At 36.5% G+C, this 20,415-nt stretch overlaps 1 protein-coding gene and 1 long non-coding RNA gene across 2 annotated transcripts in view; both read right to left on the reverse strand.

Moving 5' to 3' along the window:
- The window catches only part of LOC145779150 (complement receptor type 2-like), a 399,260-nt gene that overhangs the window by 229,243 nt on the left and 149,602 nt on the right, over positions 1-20,415 (reverse strand). The gene's annotated exons all lie outside the window — the stretch shown is intronic.
- On the reverse strand, positions 4,968-19,103 carry LOC145769191 (uncharacterized). The gene is made up of 2 exons (XR_014288989.1): positions 19,004-19,103; positions 4,968-5,290 (listed from the first exon to the last, which is right to left on the reverse strand). It is a non-coding gene; the product is annotated as an uncharacterized LOC145769191 (long non-coding RNA).

A 20,415-nucleotide genomic window follows, 5' to 3' on the forward strand; every position in this document is an offset into this window, starting at 1 on the left:
AATAAAACTAGCCTACCATATTTTTCATGACCTTGTTTGCGTTATTCTTTGTATGCGAAAGTGTACGCGAAAACATAAAATTTAACGCAGTACCGATTAGAGTACATATTTAATCCTACTAGATCTTTACATCGAACTAAAACCTCAGTTGGGGGACAAATTATATTGATTCGTCTATATCGACATATGGCCCATATCGACATGATTTCTTCACCCTAAGTGTCAATATAGGCGAATTTTTCGTATGTCAAATGAATAAAACAGATAGTAGATGTTTAAGTTTGTTTAAATTGTTAACTGCTGACTGCAATAAATTTTATAGATTTTTTTGAACACTGAAAGTACCTGAGTTAAGGGCAAATGAGTAAAGAATTTATGCAACTTGCACCTCAAGATTGAGATCAACTTAATTAAATTATTTTTTTGGGATAGTTCAATTCTCTGGGTTTTAGAAACATTATTCTGAATACCTTAGCAGTAATTTTTCTTTGAAATAAATTTTGACAATCGTTCAATTTGCAGTAGTTTGTGGTAATGTTTAAACAAATCTTCTTTTTCAGCAGGTTGATCATGCTTGATTAGCTGTGACCTTCTTACCACCCTCTCCACATAGTTTGGTCTTTGTTTTTTTACAATAATTCTAGCAGCTTTTCAGTCTCATAAATTGCTTGATATGGGTAAGACAATTTATTTCTTGTCGTGCTTTTGTTTGTTTGCTTTGCACCATTCCAGCCAACACAACGTTTTCCAACGAGGTGCTTCTTGCGATGTGTCCGGAATGTTGTTGTTTTTTGAGGGTGATGAGACTCCACATTAGTTTTTGTCTATATATATTGGGTAAAAAATCATTTGTTTGTCTTTCCATTCAGCTAATGCGTTACAGCCTTCTGTGACAACGCATTTCAAAACTTTTTGACTTTTGGATGTCGACTTTTTTGCTTGTTCAAATTTCGCATGACCATATGGCAACTGCGAATCAAACGTACATAAACGGTTTATACAGCACAGTTCAATAAAGTTGGAGTAGGCTATAAGCGTGTTTGAAGTACTCGTTCTCAACCTATGTGCTGAACGGCGTACGTTCAAGATAAGTTCAAGCAATGGTAGTTCAACTCTCCAGTTGACCAAAGCATTGTTCATTCGGCGCTATCTAATGAATGCAATGAGCACACAGAACATGTTGTAATGCTGCTGCAGTGACTGTTAGTTTCTTTCGTGACACTTCCGGGCACTTTATGAACAGCAAAAGCATTTGTTCCTGAAGCTCTTATTTCTTGCCAAACGTGTGTCCGTCAAATCTGAATAGTCAATATATGCATTTACACGCAAGCACAATCTTACAATTGGTAAATAGATAGTAAAAACAGGCAGTCTCTGCTGGGGTGTGTGTTACAAAGCAGTTTGTTTTAAAATCAGTCACGTCAATAATGAAGTCGGCGTATTTTAAAACAATGCAACCGACCAAGTATTTACAAACACATTTATGACATTACTATTGTCTTTCAGTCACATCAGATCAGAGTTTTGATCGTCTTTCATGGTTTAGTTATTAGTTGTGACGTAATCTCATCGTCACTCCCAGGAAAATTATTTTTGTTAAACTACTCAGAAAAGACCGATCAAAGACCGCGTGGGATAAATTATTTGTAGACATTGAATTACATTGACAGCCCATAGCTTACATTGTTCACAAACTAAAAAAGTTCACGAATATAAACAAAAAACGTAACTTCGATTAGATTCATTGAACAATCTTGCAGTTCCGATCATGATTAAAATCACAAGCCTACATTTTGTAGATCATCAAAGTAAAAAAAGGAAAGTGAAAGGGCTGTACTGAAACTCAACATCAAAAAAATAAAAATTATAACAACTGGTAAAGCAGATAACATAAATATCACGATCGATAATCAAAAAATTAAAACAGTGAAGCAATTCATATTTCAAGGGTCCAAAATAAGCTGGGACTCAATAACTCACCAGAGATAAGGAGAAGAATAGTGTTGGGAAGAAATGCATGTGTTGGAATAAAAAGTATGTAAAATTAGAAACAAAAAAGAAGCTGATTAAAACTATAATATTCCCAATTGCAACTTACGGATGCGAAACATGGACAATGTACGAAACAAACAGAAGAAAGATTGACGCATTTGAATTGTGGTGCTGGAGAAGGTTACTGCGTGTTCCTTGGACAGCAAAAGTAAAAAATGAGAAAATTCTCGAACAAATTTAACCGCACATATCCCTAGAAGCTAAAATCGTCAGGCAGAAACTTTTATATATTGGCCACATAATGAGAAGCAAACCAATGGAAAAAGATATCATGCTTAGTTTGGTCAGCGGAGGAAGAGGAATGGGGCGTCCAAAAACAAGATGGCTGGACACAATTGTAAACCACAGTGGTATGGGTATGCATGAATTGAAGGAGACTGCGTGGGATCGAGAAATGTGGAGAAAAATGATAGAGTGACCGAGAGTCGTAAACGACTGAACGGATGAAGAAGAACATGATTAGTCATAAGCGTGCTACAGTGAAAATGGAATGGCTTTTGGTTCTTTGTTATACGCTGTCGTGAAAATCAATAATTTAAAAATCAACAAGCTTGCAAATTTGAAATTTCAAATAATTTCACTAATATTGCAAGCAAAAGTCTTCTCACATCGAAATGTCTATTTGCGATTGTAAGCCAAAACCACACAAACAAATAACTCAATCATTTATTTACTATAATTGCTCAGGGATGCTTTGGTTTCATAAAAACTAGAAATTATGAGTTTCGGAAAACATTGACTTGTGAAAAGCAAATGCAATTTTGTTTCAATTTGATATTGAAAACGATAGAAACCATTGATATCAGGCCGATGTAATTAGTCATTTTTGCATTGCACAACAATGTAAACCGTCATTGTTTACTGAAAATTTCAGACATCGTTTACATTGTAACAAAATGTAAACAATGCCAGATTTTCCAACTAGTAAAATATCTATGAGTTTCTTGCATCGAAGATTTCAGAAGTAAAGCACGATGTAAGGTTCGCACACAAAGCTATCTTATATAATACAATGGCACACACACTCCGCATTGGGTTGTCGCGGACTCATTGTTTTGCAGCGCTATGCGTAAAATTGGATTAGCACGGTAATTAAAAGGCGGTAAGATAAAGCAAAATAATCATTTTTGGGTACCTTTGCAAAAAAATGAAATATCAAGTTAAGCATATAAAATGTCAGAATATTAACTTATCAAACTTATACACACGTGGTTTTTCTACACATTAGTACAAATTCTATTCAAAAAGAAGCAGCAGATCACACGTAACAGCTGATTGAATGTGGTCCAAAAACGGCCCCTCTTGAGCAGTTAACTTGCGAAAAAGGGTTGAAAAGCAAAGGGTTAAAAAATATCGTCTCGTGCTGTTCGAACGTCTTTGGAACGATTGCCAGATGGGTTAAAATTTGTTCTGTTTTGGTGATTCTCTGAATAAATTGCTCTACTTAATACTAGGTTGTTTGATGTAATATAAGTAGGCAAACTGAACCGAAGATTGGACATTTTTTTGTTTTTTGCGTAACGCTCACAGTTTAAGGTGGATACCGCTACATCTTGCTGGTTTACAATTTTCCATATGAAATGGTTTTCTTCCCTGACTCATCATTAGTGCGTCCGCTCCGGGAACCGTCCACACACCGAAACACTCAGCAGGCACACCATACTTACATGGAAGATACCTACCAGGGAAGCGAGGACATTACTCTGACCGATGGGACCCACCGCGATAGATGGTAATCTAATCGCGGATGGTAATGCTAATTGATTGTAACACCCTTAGATGGTATATGGTAATGTAGATGGTAATGCCCTTAATGCTAATTGCTTGTGTGTGTGCTTCTTCTTGATGCCCGCTTGAAGAAGGGCACCGGCTTGTGGAAAAAGGCCACTGTAGTCTGACATCTCATTTGGCGGAGATGCTAGAGAAGGCGGCCAGGAGAAGGGTAGCTTTTGGTGACCACAGAGTATTCTTTACACGGGACACTGCATTCCTGTCACCGCAGGGCGAGTGGGACGACGAAGAGGGACGGTTAAAGATTTGTGCCTTATTTCAAAGCAAGGATTAAAAAAATAGTCATCAGATTTACTTTTGAGATGAAAACTTGTGCAAACGTCCGCACTTCCTTTTTATAAGTTCCTGTTGTTGACTATTTGGAATCTCTTTGCGCCTTCTGCCGATGTTCAGATAGTATTGATTTTTTATTACTTGCATGTTTTTGCAATCCATGGGGCAATCAGACTTCAGATGCGCTTAGTTGCTTTGCAGAACATCTTATTGCTAATGCTTTGCTCACACAATAACAATAATATAAATTGTTGAAGTCCCAAGAAATTCAACATCATTCAACACACAAAGATATAATGGTGGTTAGCACTTAATGGATGCAGGATTGATGAAATAGATTGGATTTTGCGTTTTTTACTACTTTGTTAATGAAGGGGGTACAATATCTGTATGTTCTCCATAGCGCCATGTTTTCAGAGAGCTGCATTAAATTACTATATTTCATGTTTGTTATGTTCATTTCCTAGTTTATTTTTTTATTGAAAAAAAATTGAATGCAGTAATATTGACGACATTTTAAAGTACAAGTAGTTCAAACAGAAATAGAAAATGTTGGGTGGAAATTCAATGTTCATGAAAAAGTCCAAATTGAAATTCTATTGTTATATTTCTATTTGTACCTTAGCAACCACATAATTATTTTTAGTGAACTATTAAAGTGAACTGCTATAAATTTCACTTATACTATGAGCTAATAAAGTTGTATGAAGAGGGTTCAATACCCGAAATCGCGATCTGCAACAGTAGAATTTCAATTTGGACTTTTTCATGAACATTGAATTTCCACCCAACATTTTCTATTTCTGTTTGAACTACTTGTACTTTAAAATGTCGTCAATATTACTGCATTCAATTTTTTTTCACTACATTAGATGCTTTTGTATCTGCTTTACGCGGATCCTCTATTGAGTTTACGTTAATCATGGTTTAAAGTCTCGAAATTCTCTTTTTTTTATTTAGTTTTTTATTGTTTGAAATTTCTTACTTGATTCTCTGGTACGATTCATTTCTTCAACAGCGCATTCTCCTGGAATACATTCCATTACATCTTCTACTATTCCCGGACAATAGGGAGATCTTGCACCTCCTCTTCTGCATTGTCGCCTTCTTCGTTGATTTCCAATTCCACAAGAAACACTGCACGCGCTCCATTGTTGCCATGGGAACCAAGACTCTATCAAACAATGTATCATAGTGTTGCCATTGGGAACAACATTGCAATAAAACTGCATTACAGTGTTGCCATATTATTATGTGTTTTTTAAAGCTTTTCTTTTTTGTAAATAAATCAATGCCAAAACTTTTCGAAGACGCCGGATATTGATCAGTTTCAATTGGTAAAAAATTTATTCATCAAACAGTTTTGAACGTTCGCTTTCTTATTCTGCGGCTTTGTGTTCATGGACCAGAAAGCTAAGATGTTGTGCTGCTAGTTCAGTTCAAATTAATCAACAGTCAAGCAAACTGACTTTATGCTTTGTGTTACTACACAAGTAGGTTACAACAGTCCGAGCCCGTAGGTTAAGCTTATTTGTGTTTTATCACTTTGTGTCAGAATACGATACTTTTATCAAGATACGACATTTTATCACTTTGTATGAATACGTTTTATGCTGAGGACTTGGTCTTTCTACACCATCCAATTGATTGGGAAACATTAGAAGGGAGTTTAAATCAGGACATGTCGACACGTTTTGCATACCCCTAAAGATGGAGATTGAAGCTCAGCGAAACCAAAACAGTGACGACAGCCTTCCACTTAAACAACCGGAAAGTGATGCGTGAACTCAAAATCAACACCGATGGAAAGACCCGGCCCTTATTCCCAAACCTTAAATATCTAAGGGTAGTCCTAGACAGGTCGCTTACTTACTGTCAAAATTTAGAGTCAATCCGCATAAAATCATCAACACGCAAAGCTCTGCTATGGCGTCCGGTCGGCTCAGGCTGTGAAGCCAGAGTTGACACCCTGGGCATTGCCACCATTGCGCTATAGTTCACTCTCCAGCAGAATACTGTTCACCTGGGTGAAGTCGCAGGGACTACTGCATTCAAATTGACACGGCCATAAATGACGCCTTGGATGTCGTGACTCGTCTTTTGTCCTCTGTCATGTCCTTTTACGCATCCAACCAGCTGAGCAGGTCGCGAAGAAGCCACATCGTCTCTTTCCCGCCGGGCGATAAACCCCGACCACTTGATCCATTTAAGTTATTTTTTATTTTTTATTTTTTATTTTTTATTTTTTATTTTTTATTTTTTATTTTTTATTTTTTATTTTTTATTTTTTATTTTTTATTTTTTATTTTTTATTTTTTATTTTTTATTTTCTATTTTTTATTTTTTTATTTTTGAAGCTCAACACTCCATAATCAACATGACACGTCGCAAAAGGGATGAGAGCTTCATCAACACCATAAGGGAATCATCATTTACCAGCTCATCCATTTTATCCATTCCATCAACCACCAGGACAAGAAGCAACTGGATCTCAATCGTCTTACGCTACTGTGTGATATGGAGTCTGACCATAGAAAGAGTTCAACGCCTGCTCTCCTGGGCCACATCGAAACGTGTTTTTGCCTGATAATGGGTTTCTTTTATGTCCGGTTTCTTTCTCCATCCTATTATTATTATCACTGCTCATCCACATCAATATTGGAACTGGCAAATTCAATCCACAACACTTGTCGTTAGGCTGTCATTCTACAATCTACATGTGGTTTCCCTCTGTTTTTGTTTTATTTTTTGCTATTTCTTTTTTGGGTTTTGTGGCCGTGCTAACTACTGATATATAGCCTATTACATGATTTTCCATTCAGGCACGTTTTAAACTTTTCAAGGTTTTGCCACCTTTTCCCGTTCATTAACGTGCTGGTAGGTCTATATCGATTTTTGTAGTTAGTATCTTTTTCGTCCCGGACGTGTTAATGACATAAAATAAAATGATTGATGATTGATTGATTGAGTCTCATCAAGTCTGTATACGAGCAACCACGGCGACTGAAAAAAAAAAGCATACCGATTTATGGAGTCGGTGTCGGAGATAAAAATTTAGCATCTTGAAAAGTTCTTCTTCTCTGAATGTGCTGTCAGTGGTCCTAAATTTGCATTTGGGTAAAAAAATAACTCTGTAACATTTTTTTGAAATCCGACAACGTTTGGCGCCTCAGAAGTGACGTCTTATTTTTCAAAATTTAGCGAAAGTCATAATTAACTAAAAATTGGGTTTCTTGAAAAGTACTGAACGTAGAAACCTGGTTGATGGCTCATTCGAATCAGAAGATACGATTTCCAATACGACTTCAATACATTTTATGAATCTAAGTGCTCTCGTTAATGTGTTTTTGTCAAAGACTGTTTTTTCATTAATTTATTGTAATGTCAGTCCTTTTTTCAGATATTTTTCCAATAATCATTGTTACGGTCATTTTCAAAAAGCCATTTTCTTTCAAAGCACCCGGAACTGTTCATCGTGCAAGGTGGATGGCCAAGGTGCTTCACACTTTTAAGAAAGCTCTTTTTAACCAGCAACTTCTGGCAACCGGGTTTGCAAGTAAAACTTTTTGAAGGAGGTGTTATCCTTGGCATCCTTTCTTGCACTATTTTATGTGAAACACTGGTGCACAGCATGTCAAATCACAACTGCCCCAGTTAATGACCTTAAACTCTGGAAGGACTTGGGCATGATCAAAAGCTCTGACCAACGCACTTTAAAATCATACCCTACCCTGCAGCCTATTGTGATTTTGCTGTATCAGTACAGAAATTTTTACAAAGCCACACGTGGTATCTCTCTGAAAGAAATGTCGTGTTTTCACTTTTCAGCAACCTGGTATCCATATCAGAAAAGGTTGCGATATGGAGAAAGTTGAAAGATCACAAAATGAAGCAAAACGAAGGCACTGTTAGCAACGATTTTAAAGATTTGATTGGTCAAGATTGATATGCAATAGCAGAATTAATCTAAAGTGCATCACGTTTCCTTCAGAATCATCCAAAAGAATGAGCTCAAAATCCTGATTACATAACCACGAAAAATTTAATCCAAAGATGCCTTGTATTAATGATGCTGCTGACAGGGACTCGTCGCTTTTGACAAGAGTACATTTATCACCATCAGCCACAAAACTAAAAGGCCAACAAGAAATGATAGTTACTGCCAAGCATGCATACAACCAGAAGCTGAAAATACATGCTCAAAGTGCCATTCAAAACCGTGATGAAACTTTTCTGCGTAACTTTAACTTTTGATTGTTTTGCTCCAAAATCTAACTACATAATCTATTCAGTAGCCTGGGATAAAGAATGGGATTGAGGAGGTTAGGGAAAGGGTTGCGATTTACTCTTACGGAAAAGCGAGAGCAATTAATATTTGATTTTTTAACACAGATTTTATCAATACTGTAGTTTTCAGATTTTATCACAATTTACACCGGAAATTTCGACTGACAGTGTGAATGTTTTGTGAAGTTTTATCTTACTCCTTATCTTGAGCAATGAATTGCTGTTAACATTAACCGTTCATTGCAGGCCGCAGGGTTATCATAAAATCATTTTTTAGCTTTGGCTACTCCTTGTTGAATCTTGATGGCTTGGACAGCAACGTAAACTTATTCATTAATGTGTCAAATCAAATGATTTAACCGCTACGCTGTGATTTTTGTTAATTAATGGAAAAAATTGCGGTAGGCTACCAGTAACAAGAAATTGATGAAAAATAGTTTTTTTTACAAGGACATGTTAATGAGAGCATAATGCACTAAAATCGTATAGGAAATCGTATCTTCTGATTCGAATGGGCCACCAACCAGTTTTCTATGTTCAGTACTTTTCAAGAAACGCAATTTTTAGTTAATTATGTCTTTCGTTAAATTTTGAAAAATATGACGTCACTCTAGGGCAGTGGTTCTCAAACGGTGTGCCCGGGCGCACTGGTGCGCCCCAGAGGTTATCTAGGTGTGCCCAACAGCATTCCTAAAAAAGTATTCTAATAAGAAAAACAAAAAGAATAGTTACCATATTAGATCAATTTTCTTATCTGCTCCTTCCGTTTAACATCATTATTACGATAATTTCAGGCACGGTCGCAGACATTCGGTAAAACTTGTACGGTCGGTCGCAGGTCGGTAAAACGGTTTTTATATAAAGTGTGCCCAGAATTATTTGTAGTATTGTAAGTGCGCTTAGACTGTAAAAAGTTTGAGAACCACTGCTCTAGGGCGTCAAAAGATGTCGGATTGAAAATTTTTTTACAGAGTTATTTTTTCACCCAAATGCAAATTTGCAACCACTGACAGCACATTCACAGAACGTCAGTTTTTTTGGGACGACCTGGCTTTCATGTACAAAAAGTTTATTTTTCAAAACACAATAAATTGACGATTGAATTAAACCTTAAAAAAAAATTAAATTCACCTAACTTGATACAAAATAAGTTTCATTTTTTTCATGTTGCTACAAAAAAATTTCTCTCAAAGAAAATGCAAGATCAAGCAACGCTGGTTCGACTCTCGGGTGTGCGCTTGACTAAAGCATTTAAAGGATAGCTCTCCATTTAGCGGCACCGAGTGGAAGAAATAGTTCACAAACAACAACACTTCAAGTTTTGTAAACTTGTGAAACTTGAAAAATTAAAACTATGTGAAATTTAGAACTGCTCATATACGTTGAAATGTTGAGGTGACTTATGACGTTTGGATTAAAGCAATTATGACGTGAGTTTACACATTACGTTTTGGTAGAGTAATGAAGAACATGCATTGCAATGTTGTTATTAAATTTTTTTACATAATTTTACATACAGCCAATTCCCGTCACACTGTGAAACAGTTAGGATTAACGAGACATGGGCCAAATTAATTACTGTCATCCAGCTGGTGGGAAAATTTTGAACAAAGGAATATGAAATATTTCAGAGGATGCGCTGAGAAATGCCTTAAATCTCTCAATTTATAACCTTTACTCGTTCAAAATTTCAGCTCAAAAGAAGTGAATAAAAGTTAAGAAAAGTCAAGAAATCTCGTAGTCGCAGCCTCAGTGATTTTAGAGATAGAACTGTTGATACAATAAAGTTGAATTGACAGCTCCCCCAACCTTCAAAAGGTTAAAGAGTAACAAAGCCAGACAGAAAAAAATATTTTTTAGAGCCGTATGTTAATGTGACTCTCAAATACAACGATGTTTTTGGGATAAACAAAAAGAAAACCAGCCGTCTCATGACGTAATCGTCAAAAGAGTGAAAGAGCTAATTGACGTTTTTAAAACTTGTTGACAATAAAGCGTTGCTCCTCGTTGACAAGAACAAAAAATCAAAACAAAATGTATAAGAATATGCAGCGCACAAGCAAGCCCGAACTGATTTGAAATTGAATTATTGAACCAAACAATAAATGAATCTTTTACCTGAAAGCGTCAAACACCGAAATTGTAACGGTAAAATATTCATTTATCGTCTGAATCATCTTGCAGGTCATAGGTTCCACATGCGTATGTTGTGCAGGCCTGGTCTAGAAAAAGGCCACCACCAGAACTTTCCTAGTTCTGGTGGTTATGTGGTTATGAGTAGAAAAAAGATAAATCCACTGGTACAATTGGTGCGATTTTTATTGACTGGCTTAAATAGCAATAGGAATTCTGTAGCATGAATTGGTGGTGCGGTATATCGCTGCCAATTCTTGCTACACTAGGCTGTCGAGAAACAAATAACAACATGTAAATCTCTCTCCGAAAGCTTTAAATTAAGACGAGTTTGTGAAAACATAAATAAAACCAGTTTTGAATGCCAACACAAACTTGAATATTTCAAAACATCTCATTGCTTTTTCGCTTATTCTGACATCTAATTTGCGTCAGCTCTTATCAAGGTTAAAAGTGGTTTAGTCTAAAAGATTCAGCCTAAACGAGCATATAAGTTGGTTTCAGATGGTAATTTGATGCAATTTGCTCTGCTTGGATATAGTATTTATTGTTTAATCTTGCTCTCAATACTGTGCTAGTTGAGCCGACTAACTTCGGTTTTTTTTTGAAAAATATTGCAATACCAAAACGTGTAGATCGGTACTTGAAGATTATGTTAGGTTAGGCGGAAAATTTTATTAAACGTATACGGTGGAAGGCCTATGTCTTCGATCTTAACCTGGATGTTTCTCAGTCTGAGCATTTTAATAACTTTGGCTTTATGACTGAAAAAACATCTCCACAGCATGGTGCTTTGACACCATTTGAGAATGGTTTATACGAGATGGTTCGTAATATTAAGTTCAAACCCATTTACAATTCTTTGTAGAGAAAACTAACTAATGACATTAAGAACATTATTAACTCTCCGGATCTGTTGATGTCAGCAGATAAAAAAACACTAACTCATACAAAGTTAAATCCCGGGATTACAATAAGTTACTTACTGATCATATATCGGCCAAATACAAAAAAAAGGTGAATCCTGACATTAGTGACACGATCAATACTGAGGCTAAAAAGGTTGCCAAGGCGTTAAAGGTTGATGATCGTGTTGAAAAAGTATCAAGCAACCATGCGTTTATTACGCTAAAAGATCATAAACCTAATTTGACATCGAACCCTAAATGCAGGTTGATTAACCGTTTCAAGCATCGGATTTGTCGCATAACAAACCATACTTAGACTCGATTAATCTAATCATCCGTGATGCATCACGCCTGAATCAATGGAAAAACACAGACTCCGTGTTATCCTGGTTCAAGGCTATTCCATCTAAGCTCCTTTTTAAAATTTGATATTGTTGACTTTTACCCAACTATTACGAAGGAATATTTATGCAAAGCTATCGATTTTGCTAAATTATTTATGGGTATAAATAATTATATTATGCAAACAATTTTCCACGCAAGAAAATCATTGCTTTTTGATGGTGTTGATACTTGGACTAAGACAGATGGATTGTTTGATGTCACCATGGGCTCATTTGATGGTGCAGAGGTTTGCGAGTTGGTTGTTTTTTTTTTAACAAACTTTTTGCAATTGTTGGTAGAAAGATGCTTGATTGGTATCGTGATGATGGTTTAGCTATTATTCTTAATTCATCTTGCCCAAAAGTTGATCGTTTGCAAAAAATGTTATTCAATCATTCAAACAACATAGCTTAAGTATTATTATGGAAACTGGCCTAATTGAAACTGATTTTCTTGATGTGACTTTGAATTTACTATCTGGTAAATTCTGATCTTAAACCCAACAGTGACCCAATTTATATCCATGCCCAGTCTAATCACCCACCTAACATTAAGAAACAAATCCCGACCATGATTGTAAAACAATTGTTCGCCACATCTTTTGGCCAAGATGAATTTAATAAGACCGCATCTGTTTATGATGATGCCCTTTGGAAAAGTGGTTTTACAAAAAAAACTTTGCTACAATCCTGGTAATAACTTGTGCACATCGAAAAAAAAGAGTCGGAAAATTTTGTGGCTAAATCCTCCTTTTACCTTGCAGGTAATATTTCAGACTCATTTCCATCTACTTTCCTCCCCATCATAGAATGCATAAGACGTTCAGCCGTAATACTGTTAAGCAAAGCCACAGTTGTACTCCAAATGTTGCAAGTATCATATCCATTACCACGATAAATCAATATTGCAAGCTACAAATGAGCCATCTCAGCCTGGTTGCAATTGTAGGGTGAAACCAGATTGTCCTTTAAATGAGCAATGCTTGCAGAAGGCCGTTGTTTACAAAGCCACCATTGATAACGGCCCGAAGGTTCTAAATTGCATTGGTTGTTGCAAAACGAATTTTATAAAACGTTTTTCAAACCACAAATGATAGGTCTAAAGAAAAAAACCACAAAATCATCTAAGACCGTTTGGGATATCAAGGATAACGGTGTTGATCAGAAAAAAAAGGTCCATCCACAGCTATGCTCGACCTTACAGAGGAGGTATACGTAATTATTGTGGCCTTTGCCTTGCTGAAAAGCTGGCCATTTTAAAGGAAGATTGTAACCACCATCTGAACAAGCGTTCTAGTATGGTGAGTAAATGTCGTCATCGCAACAAACTCAAACTAAAATACTTTAAAGTAACAAATAACATAACTTTAATTTCACTTCTATAGTGTTACAAGTCATCACAAGTCATCTTACCAGATTGTAGCATTTTGTGCTGTGATGTCACAAGTGTTGCTATGTACATCTATTTGGCATTGAACTTGGACATTTCATTGACGCTTTTATGGCAATCGATGATAGTGGCAATTTGTAACTCTGAGGTGTTTTTTTCAGATTGAACTAAGGTTATTTTTTAAGTTTTTTTTTTGCAGACTTATTTACAGATTGAATTACGCAATAATGTTCCTTTTGTAGATTAAATTAACGCTATGATGCCTAATATCTTTTCAAGTATTATTATATTTATTGTTTTTGTATGTTTTTTTCAGCACCTCTTGGTGATCCTTTTTTTGGGGTGAAACAAGCTGTAGAGGTTTTAGAGAGTAACAACCAGAGGCAGCTCATGGAATTTATAACAGGGGTACTGCAACCGCTGGTATACGTGAAAGAGCGATGCCAAGCTAGGGGGGTTTGGGGGCATGCCCCCAATAAAATTTTACCTTATTTTAGTGATAATTTTTTATTTACCCCCCTCCCCTAGACCTTTGGCCTCAATTATTATCGTAAGTTAACCCTTTGCTTTTCAACGTTTTTTTGGAAGTTAACTGCTCAAGGGGGGGCCGTTTTTGGATCAAATTCAATCAGCTGTTACGAGTTATCCGCTGGTGCTATTTCAACAAAAGTTGCACTGGTGTGAAAGCAAATCATTTGTCTATAAGTTTGAAAACTCATTATTTTAAAATTTTATATGTTAAACTTGATATTTCAATTTTTGCAAAGGTACCCAAAAACGACAATTTTGATTTAACTTGCCGCCTTTAATTAACCGTGCTAATCCGATTTCATGCAAACTTCTAAATAACAAAGAGCTCGATCGAACGCACGAAGTGTGTGTGCGGTGTGCCGAATCATTGCATTGATTAAAATTTACGACTTGCGAGCAAATCTTATTGTAAGCTACTCACTGATTCTAAAATAGTTACAATCAGAGTAATATTGTTACACGAATTTGAAAAAAACAAAACTGTGTTTGTTGTCTTACATTTTTATCCTAAACTAATGCATTCCGAAACTCATGGCTAGCTTCTAGTTTTATGGAACCAAATTTCTCATAAGTAACACCTTAGCCTGCTTGAATAGCTGTTTACATCTTCGTTTGTGTATTTTAGGTCTACAATTGAGTTTGTAGTATGAATATTTTTAGTAGAGAGAAGACAATTGAACAAGTTGTTGAAATAATCTGAAATTTCTAAGTTCAAATTAGGTGCTTTTGAAATTGTGGATTTGTGTCAAGTCGCATCACAAATATCATGCAGGCCACATCATAAGTCATTTCGCTTACGGGTGTTTATAAACATGACTCATAAATTACATCCACAAAAAATACAGCATTTACATCAACAAAGCTAAGTTCGAAGCTCACTTTTTATTGAAGATTGTGTCAATCAATTTGAAAATACATTTTTAGTCAGCCAGCGTCGAAACAATGCAACAGCGAATTGAGGAACATGCGTAAACAAAGGAAATGTGAAATAACCCACAGTCAGCAAATCTACATAAATTTAACGTTTACAAATGTTGAATCAATGTAAAAGGACTGGATTGCTGACTGGGTCCTTATTGTTTGAAGCACTAAAAATACGCGTAAAAGCGACAACGTCAGCAAGGCAGTGATTATGTTTCTGGCCAAAAAAATAATAACGTTTGACTTCAAAGATAAAAATGATTATAACGAAGCTTCAAAGTTTGTCGTAAAACATTTTACTGAGATACAATAAACATAATCATTTTGTGCCAGATTGTGAGAAGACTTCCTAGATTCTTTCCAACCATTTGCATGATTGCAAATTATTTTCTATAACTTTACATTGCTAAAAATGGCTTCTTTGTTGAAACAACGTGGCTACAATTCTATAAAAAATTCTTAGGCCTACTACATTGAAGGAATGAAATTTTTTTTGTGATTTTGCTGATGACGTTTTACAATATCCGAGAAGTAAAAAATAATAATGATGAATTATTTTACAAAACCGTGGTTTGCAAGTGCTGCACAAAAAATTGTTGGGGGAAAATTTACTATTAGACGTAAAACGTTTGTAAAAGAAAATTGTCGGTTTACGTATTTATAATGTTTATTGCGCTGTTATCGAATTATAAACTGCCTGTAGGCTATTGTCTACCTTTGTGGTTGCCGGCCAGCTTAGAGCAGCATGCAAACTAAGCGTTTATGGTATTTGCATCGTGTTATGATTCTCGAAAATTTCCCACAAGGTCTTTATTTTTATCGTGATATTTTGTGCCTCTTCTGTCCTAAACTTGAAGTTATTGTGCAGCACTATCCACATCGGTTTTTAGACTCAGTCTTCATTGAAAATCTTTTGTGTGGTGCATCATTTCAAGTAGTGTCTTCCCCTAAACTGTTACACAAATCGCCCAGAACCAGGTTGATTATTATGTATCTTACAGCAGTTGAGAGCCCGTTATTGTATGTGTGGAATTATTACTGTAGATGTCTGACTAAATTCATGCCAAAGTCGAGCAAATTCTGCTTTCGGGATCCTTGCCGTTATTTACTGTATTTTTTGTTGATAAGTTTAGGCAGCATTTTTCCAAGATAAATGAAGACATCGGTATTGTTCGTCACCTAGATTTAGTTTTCTCAGCATTATTTATTCATTCTTTGATCCACTAGTTTGTCCCACTTTTGGTATAATCGGATCGTTTATAAATGGCGGGTCTTCACAATAGCCGGCCTCTTATACATTGGCGCAACGTATTCAGATGTTGAATCAATGATGAAGAAAGCTGATTTGTTGTTTGTCTTATGTGACGCCTAAATTTATGCCTCGTCTACAGTACAAAATATTTTGTAATGTACATTGTGTACATTGTACATTTTGTTTGTAGGCCTACATTACAAAATATTTTGTAATGTAGATGAGGCATTATCATCTTTATTTTGCGCTCTTTGGAACAAAACACAGTGCACTGTGAATCAAAAATACAGGACATAACAACAAGTAGGCGAGATAAAGCAGTGAAGGGACGCCATCGAGTTAGCTGCTACGTGTAAATGGAGCCTATCTCATAATTTTGAGTGTATCTCACAATTACTGTTTGCAAAAACGCTATTTCTCCGGCTTCTCCCAAAAGCATTTGCAGTGATACATTTCCTCAATTGCAAGTTTTGTCAATGAGAGCATTTCCATAGAACGTTTATTTCGAAACCAGGTTTTCGTGTCTTTATCCAAGAGAAGATTTCTTATTGTAACGTTTTTTATTCGTCAATGAATATTATCTGCTTGAAACAACTGTTTTAAATAGTTTGTGGCCTCCATAGCCTACTATTTTGATCGTAGATTGCTATTCTTCTTTGTAGAGCTGATAACGCAAAAAAGCTTGCTATTATTGTTTCTAATTAACAGCTTTGCGATCACTGGCTTTTCTTTGTAGCATAAGAAATAACGCGCTTTGTATTATTGAGGTCAAACCAAACAAAAGAAAGCAAGAGGGTGCTTCTCTCTGCTCGCGCATATCGATGCACGAAGCAATTATGAGCTTATGGCTTGTCATCGCAATGTAATCCATTTCACGCTTTGCTGGAAGTTAGCTAGAAATAGCAAAAATTCACCAAAATCTTGAATTTACAAGAAAACTACACAACTTTTAGCATCAAATTTAATATCATCAGATCCGCCTGGCAATTTTAGGAAAAGTCAAGAAAAACCAAGTGCATGGCGTTACTGTGCTTCAAATAATTAAAGGAAATATGAGGGGGGGGCCAAATCTGGCCTCCCTTTGAGGAGCAAAGTGTTAACAATGAACCTAGGTAACTGCAGAATTTGCAGAACTGGCTTGACCAGTAACTGCAGAATTTGCAGTTCGGCATTGTGGGATTTTAAAGCATCCTCAGCCAAAATATAACGTTACAATTCGTCTTCATTCTTCTCATAGAAGATCGCAACTGCAGAGCTTGCAGATCAGGGCTTCTATATATAAAACGCAAAAAATCATAATACTTTTTAAAATCTAGAAATTAAGAAGCTTCTAGTCGGTTGGATCCATAGAGAAAATGAAAAAAAACGTGAAATTAATAAAAAAAATAAATTGCAGAAATGTGCAGGGGGTGCTGCAGTTCTGCATTTTCTATGGACGAGATGCCACTGGTAATAACTATATTTGATGTAAGTTGGATCTAAGTGTTGTGTGCTATAAATGGACGATGAGCGGTTTGAATTGTCATAAAAAAGTGCATATTCCTCCGTAAATTACACTGGTCTACACGATTTTTGCTCAATGAACTTTGAAAACTGGTTTAGAGTAATTTTCGGGAGCTAAGTCCGAATCTGACCTCAAATTTATCCTATCACGTCAGGTTTGCGAGATATGATAACAACAAATTGTTACTTTGTCAAAAGTGGAAAATTTGACGTTGGGTTTATTACACATACACATTGCGCTATATTTAGAAATCCAGGCCATGTGTTGCATAAGCAGCTGAAATACTACTATAATTTTGACACCAATTTGTTTTCTAAGCAACATTATTAACAAGGCAGTGGTCACAGCGGTAAACCATAATCTCTTAGTGGGAAAATTGTAACATAAGATTCCCGGATCCGTTCGTCTGTATGTAATGACCGAAAGACACACTCCTTTGAAAACGTCTATTCAAAATTGTATTTCTGTAAAATTAGCCACCTGGCTGTCGAAACTGGGATGCAAAACCGTACACGACTAAAACTTGTCACTACAACAAACTACTTAGATAAAAGACGGAAATTTTGTCCAGCTAGCAAGCACTAAGCAAACAGTTAAATATGCGGCCAACTTTCAACCAACCATTTTACGAATGACCAGAATAGATAGCAATATCTCAAACTCACGTACGCAGTACTGTGACGTAATAGTGAAAGGAATTGTGAAGCAATTCAAACAGGTGTTCAAAGGTGGTGATGCAATGTTTCATGTTTAAACAGGTTTGATACAAGTCTTACGAACGATATTGCAAATTTAGCTTATTTTTAGGAAAAATTCCATGACGTAATACGCTAAGATTCAGTAGACCTGAACGGTTTTTATATGACGTTTGATTAGGTGAACAATTGTCTGGAACAGGCTGTAATAACAAGCTAAAAGGGAGGCTAAAAGTATAACTGACCCCCTCCCCAGTCAATGTTTTGCATGAAACCACAAAGATTTAAGCAGGCCAATGGCAATGCTTGTCCAGTAACCTTATTTAGGCTGTTTTAGCCAGTCTAACACTAACCTTTCGCTATAGCACTGCATATGTTGCTAGTAAACGCAACGCCAAATCTTCCACTTTTGACAAAAGTAACACTTTGTTGTTATCATATCTCACAAACCTGACGTGATAGAATAAATCTGAGGTCAGATTCGGATTCAGCACAACAAAATTACTCTAAATCGGTCTTTAAAGTTCATCGACCAAAAAAAGAAATATTTTTTTGTAGACCAGTGAATTATTTGCGTCACCAGACGTCACTGAATGGAAAACGGTCGTTGAAATGCCCAGTGTTCTGCTTCACTGCACGCAGTAACAACTGAGCTATCGCTACTTCATCTTGCTGTTTCGTTGTCCACACACTTTGTGCTGTTTCGTTGTCCACGCACTTTGTGCTGTTCCGTTGTCCTCACACTTTGTGCTGTTTCATTATCCACACACTTTGTGCTGTTTCATTGTCCACACACTTTGTGCAGTATTTCTTTTATCCAATGTAATAAAATCATAATCATTGCTGTGAATGTTTGGCTTGTTTTACCCAACAAGTCACTTACCAGGACAGGCTTGGCAAACACCCCATGAACCTCTGGAATACGTTTCCACGTAAGAACACCAGTACTGGTCATAGCCATCACTTGTACATGCATGGTAAGTTTTGCCAGCGTACTTGAATAGAAAATGACAAAGAGTACCACTTCCTCCGCAAATGTTCCCATCTAAACGTTAACGTTTATCCTCATTACGAATTAAATAGATTGAAAGAAGAAGAAAATGTTTTACTTACACGGTGTTTACAATATCACTAAGAAAATATTATATAGTAAAAGAAAGCCTTGAGGGCTAATCACAAATCTGGTCGTTCTAGCATTAATCACAATGAAATAACTCAAAACGCAGATGAGCCCTTACGGCTACGACACGAAGGAGGAGATGCAGACAATGAACCATCATTGTTGCAAGTCACTGTCAACATCCCTGAAGGAAGATCCACCATGGTGTATCCTGGAGCACAGAGGTAGGTGAACTCCTCTCCCGATTCCAGCATCGATCGAGATGTTGATGTGACTACATTCCGAGGACTCGGCACTCGACATTGAATTCCTAATCGATTCGATTGTTACAGAAAACAATGGTTAAGGGATGAAAACGGTTAAGAGCAATTTGAAACAACAATAGAAACACTGTGAGGAAACAATTGTTGGATAGTTTAAGATTAACCAAGAGAGATTACTATTGTCGGGGCAATTTTAATAAATTTTAACACTAGAAACCCTGAAATATTTCCTTACCTATAAGGACGATTGTGGTCATTTTTGACCGGTTGTATGAAACGCGTATTTTTTACAGTTTTTTCTTTATTTTAGTTCAAACATTGACATGAAACAACCACCCAGGTAGCAATAGTGGGCGTGCAGCTGGCGTCATCAGGGCGGCGAGCGCTCACATTGGCGACATCAAAAATCGTTAGCTGTAGGACAGCGCCTCACTGGCGAATATCGTCATGATTTTTTTTCTTTAAAGTCATGACGATATTCGCCAGTCAGGCGCTGTCCTACAGCTAACGATTTTCGATGTCGCCAATGTGAGCGTTTTCTGCTAGCTTCGCGCCGTCGACTTTCGAGCGAGAGACGCGCTTTCGATTTTCGCTCGCTTTCCGCTGGCAACGCGCCGTCGAGTTTCGTCAGATGGTGTTGGTTTTGTACGAAAGGCCGAGCTTCGCGCTTGATTAGAAAAATTTCGTCATCATACCATTTAGTTGCGCTTGATTGAAGTCACGTGCCATTTCAAACACGAGATTGATTTGAGTTGAAGAGCCTGTTTGTCTGATTGATTGTCTTTTGCGCTTGCTCAGTTGTTGGGTAGACTGCTGTACAATAAAGCTTACTTTGCACTTATTTTGCTGTACCCAGTTACGCCTACAGCATGTAAGAAAGTGTCGAAAGAGGGAACTGTGTCCTAGTCTATT

The sequence above is a fragment of the Aplidium turbinatum genome, chromosome 1 (assembly GCF_918807975.1).
Source record: "Aplidium turbinatum chromosome 1, kaAplTurb1.1, whole genome shotgun sequence".
NCBI classification, from domain to species: domain Eukaryota; kingdom Metazoa; phylum Chordata; class Ascidiacea; order Aplousobranchia; family Polyclinidae; genus Aplidium; species Aplidium turbinatum.